Raw genomic sequence first — 4,803 nt, 5'->3', positions numbered from 1 at the left:
TGGAGGTCTCGCCTTGTGGCGCCTCCCGGACTACGTCCTGGGCTCCTCCCCGGTTCGGATCGGCCCTCTGGGACAGCACTTCGGTGTCGTCCCTGGCCCCGGGGGAGTAAGTAGGCGGTGGCGATTGGCTCACCATCTCCGATGGAGCCAACGAACCTCCAGACGAGGATCGCTGGATCAGGTCGCGGGCCGGACTGCAATAGTACAGTTAACTACATCAAGATAATGGAGAGAAAGGGCTGGATGTGCGCACGAGAGAGCCCTGTCACTTACGATGCGGCCTGGGGCTTAGTGCGGGGGTGCCATTCCGGACTACTGTCAACGTCCCACGCGGTGTTGACCGCTGGGGCGCCCTTCCCCTTTTTGGGCGCTTTCTCCTCCGGATGTGCCGAGGCCGCCCTCTTCTTCTTCTTCTCCTCGGGAGGGGGGTTGTTTTCCTCTTCCTCCTCCTCGTCATTGTCCTCAGGGACAGAGGAATGGGCCTCGTCGTCTTCGGACGTCGCGTCCGAAGTGCCCTTGCGACGGGGGCCACTCTTGGCCCCATTGGCCTTCTTCTCCGGTGCCTTGTATGGCGCCGGCGCCAGCATCTCCGCTAGGCGTGGGATGACCGATTCTTTGGGCAGCAGAGCCGGACACTGGATCCGCTTCGCCCTCTCCATCCAGTCCTGAGGGAGCAATAATAAAATCTCAGACATCATCCTCGAAACATTTAAGTTGGGGATACGTCAAAAGTAACATACCTCGCTGGCAGGGTGTTTGCAGTCGTGACCACGGTTTGAATCCGTGGCCGGCGGTTTCTCGTTGCCCTTAAAGAGCAACTTCCAGGCATCTTCGTGGGTGGTCTCGAAGAGCCTCACCAGGGTCCGATGCTTCTTCGGGTTGAAATCCCACAGAGGCCGTCCTCTGCGCTGGCATGGAAGAATCCGGCGAACTAGCATCACCTGGATCACATCGACGAGCTTGACGTTCTTGGCTATCATGCTCTGGATGCGCGTCTGCAACGCTATCAGCTCATCGGACGAACAACAGTCCGGACTTTTCTCGACCCAAGAGGTGAGCCGCATGGGAGCACCGGAGCGGAATTCGGCAGCCGCGGACCAGGTGGCACCGCGGGGTTCCGTGATGTAGAACCATTGTCTCTGCCACTCCTTCACTGTCTCCACAAAAATACCTTTCGGCCAGGAGACGTTGGGCAGCTTGCTCACCATGGCTCCTCCGCACTCCGCGTGCTGGCCGTCCACCACCTTCGGCTTCACGTTGAATACTTTGAGCCACAGCCCGAAGTGGGGTTGGATGCGGAGGAAGGCCTCGCACACGACGATGAACGCCGAGATGTTGAGGAAGGAATTCGGGGACAGATCATGGAAATCTACCCCGTAATAATACATCAGCCCGCAGACGAAGGGGTGGATTTGGAAACCCTAGCCCGCGGAAGAAATGGGGGACGAATACTACCCTCTCTGTGGGCTCCGGCGTGGGGACGACTTGTCCCTTGGCCGGCAGACGGTGGGCGATCTCCTTCGCCAAATATCCGGCCGCCCGAAGCTCAGTAATGTCCTCCTCCTTGACGGAGGAGACCATCCACTTGCCCTGACCGCCGGATCCGGACATGGTTGCTTGAGTGGAAAGGAGATGAGAACTTGGGCGCTGGAGCTCGAGATTGGAAAGGCGGAGATAGAGAGAGAGCGTGAGAAGAGGAAGAGGGAATCCTTATCCCCTTATAAAGGCAGCAAATATGAAACGCCTCCTCACTCACCTTAGGATTCGTCTATTCCCAAGGGTTGTATAAACGGCACGGTTGAGTTACCCGTGCCCGCATTGATGAGAATCCCGCAATAAGGGGACACGATCTCTGCCAATAGCAACCGCGTCTCGAAACGTGGGTTGGCAGAAGAAAAATGGTTCGAAATTATGACCGGACAGACACGGTGTCGTGTTGTAAAGAAGCTGTCAACAGATTAGATTCGTGCAAATGTTATATTCTCTTCACGGTTGAGTATGGTGTGTATAACAGGTCTGGATACAATCATCGCATCCGAAGACTATCTTGGAGTTCGGAGAAAGGGGAACCCGCCTTGCAATGCCGAAGACAATCTGCGCGCCAGACTCCTCGTCATTGAAGCCAGGTTCAGGGGCTACTGAGGGAGTCCTGGACTAAGGGGTCCTCGGGCGTCCGGCCTGTTATCTATGGGCCGGACTGATGGGCTGTGAAGACATGAAGACCGAAGACCATACTCGTGTCCGGATTGGACTCTACTTGGCGTGGAGGGCAAGCTTGGCGACCAACTATGAAGATTCCTTCTTATGTAACCGACTCCATGTAAACCCTAGATTCCCCCGGTGTCTATATAAACCGGAGGGATTAGTCCGGAAAGGATACATTCATTACCATATATTCACATAGGCTAGACTTCTAGGGCTTAGCCATTACGATCTCGTGGTAGATCAACTCTTGTAATACTCATATTCACCAAGATCAATCAAGCAGGAAGTAGGGTATTACCTCCATAGAGAGGGCCCGAACCTGGGTAAACATCGTGTCCCCGTCTCCTGTTACCATCAATCCTAGATGCACAGTTCGGGACCCCCTACCCGAGATCCGCCGGTTTTGACACCGACAGCAGGCATGAGAGGTGGGAGAGGGAGTCGAGGGCTTGGCGGCACTAGGGTTCCCCCTGGTCGCCGCGCGGGGGACCTAGGGGAGGGGTTGTATGTGCCTCTAACCACTCTAGCTAATGTAACAAAAAACGATATGATGAAAGAGACTAGGCAATACATTTATACGTCAACATTCTCTCTCACGTGCGGATCCTTCGGGCCTAAACGTAGACCGAAAGTGGGCTGCAATTTAATTGCGCCAACCGGATCTTAAACTCAAGATCTCTTGGCTCTTGGTATTAGCCTTACCTCGATCCTAAACCCTAGCCGCCGCTTCCGGCCCGGGGCGGTCGGCCTCCATGATCGCTGTCGGGGCCCGTGCCGCCCATACATAGGGTTCGTCCGCCGATCGTGTTAACCGGCTGCCCTAGAGAGTCTTTTTCCCGAGTTCTTGCTTCGGGTTTTTCTCTCTCCCGCCTGTCATCTTGATCGGAGGTTTCTTTTTGGTTTTTTTGATCTAAAATCGCTTTGCGTCGCCCGCCGCCATCGTCGACACCCGTGCGCCTCTACTCCAACACCGGCGCGACCGACCGGCCTCTTCATCAACCTGGTGGCCTCGCACGACAGGCGGCCCCTAACGGCCGTCGTCCGCGCATCTGCCCGCCCGTCGCCCCGACCCGGACGCCTCGCACGATGCGGCGGCCCTCCACATCCGCCATTCATGAGCTGGCTCGCCTGTCGATCTACGCCGGCTGTCACCGCCCTACTCAGACCAGGACTACTGCATCGCCCCGACCCGACAGCCTCATGCCATGCGGCGGCCCATCATAGCCGATGTTTGCATGCTGGCCCGCCCGTCGATCTACGCCGCGCCTGTATGGCCGCCCTGCCGACCCTCGTTGCCCGCTTCATCTCGGACTCCGCCGCCACCCCGCCTCCACCGATCCGTGCCCCCGACCTCGCGCACGTTCGGATTGTTCACCCGCCCACCTACGCGATTCTCCTCATCTACTCCGTGCAACCGACCTGGCCCGTCGGTTGCGAGCGCTTTCACAGGCTCCATGAAGACCGTCCCGAGTTTAGCGTGCCCCTCTACCGATCGAGCAACTGGCTGCTGCGTCGCCCTGTCGGGCCGCAGCGCCGCCGCCCTGTGGTTTTTCTCCCGGCTGCAACGACCCGCGTTACCGCTGTGTTGCCCCTTCGGGCCGTAGTCCCGCGGCCCGCGGTCCACGGTCGCCCCGAGGCCGTCTGCTCCAGGTCGTCCCCATGGCTGCACCGACCCTCGCGCAGCCGCTGCATCGCCCCGTCGGGCCATAGCGAGCGTGGCACGCGGTCACCGCTGCCACCCCGAGGCCGTCCCGCGATTGCACTGACCCGGGCTCCGCCGCTGCATCGCCCCTTCGGGCTGTAGCGCCATGACCCGCTGTCCTCGCCACCTCCCCGAGGTCTTCCCGCTGTCGCCCCGACCCGCCTGCTGCCGCTGCATCACCCCTTTGGGTCGTGGCGCCGTGGCCCGCGGTCCACCGCCGTCCTCGAGCGTCGACTTCCCGTGGTATGTGCCGCGCCGCCTCCCTTGGCGCGGGAACTCTACTGCCCGCGCCGATCTTCGTCACGTTGTCGGATTTCTCGCCTATTCGAGCATCGCCGTCGCACTCCTAACCTAGCTGCCACTGCTCTTCTTTGGCCGCCGCCGATACCCCCGGAGCCGCCGCTGCCGGTCGTCCACCTCCTTCGTCTTTGTCCAGCACCAGCCCGTCGCCAGCGTCGCCGTCATCTACCCCGACCACTTCGTCTACTCCGACCATCGCTGGTGACATCGGCCCCCATGCCGATTGGTGCCACAATCGTCGTCGAGTCTTCTTCTCTGCTGGGTCTCCGACTCCTCGACATGGCGTACAGCTCGTGCAGGTCCCTCATCTCGGCATGCCTGGTGCTGGCAACATCGATGCGTGCCTTCATCCATGACATGTCCCCGGGCCTGGCAAGCCTGATCAGCGCTTCATCAACTTTGTCTTCGTCCGTCTACGCATGCCCGGTGTTGGAAACACCGACGTGTGCCTTCGTCTACGATGTGTCCCCGGGCTTGGCAGACCTAACGCGACCCGTCGTCAACAACGTCTTCTTCCCGGCGCACCACTACTTCGACACCACTGCGTCTATGACTAACATGACGCCTCCTTGCCCCCGTGGCTCCACGGCGACTTC

The sequence above is a fragment of the Triticum aestivum genome, chromosome 4D (genome assembly GCF_018294505.1).
Source record: "Triticum aestivum cultivar Chinese Spring chromosome 4D, IWGSC CS RefSeq v2.1, whole genome shotgun sequence".
Taxonomy (NCBI): domain Eukaryota; kingdom Viridiplantae; phylum Streptophyta; class Magnoliopsida; order Poales; family Poaceae; genus Triticum; species Triticum aestivum.
The sequence above is the reverse complement of the archived record's forward strand: the minus strand, read 5'-3'. Positions refer to the sequence as shown.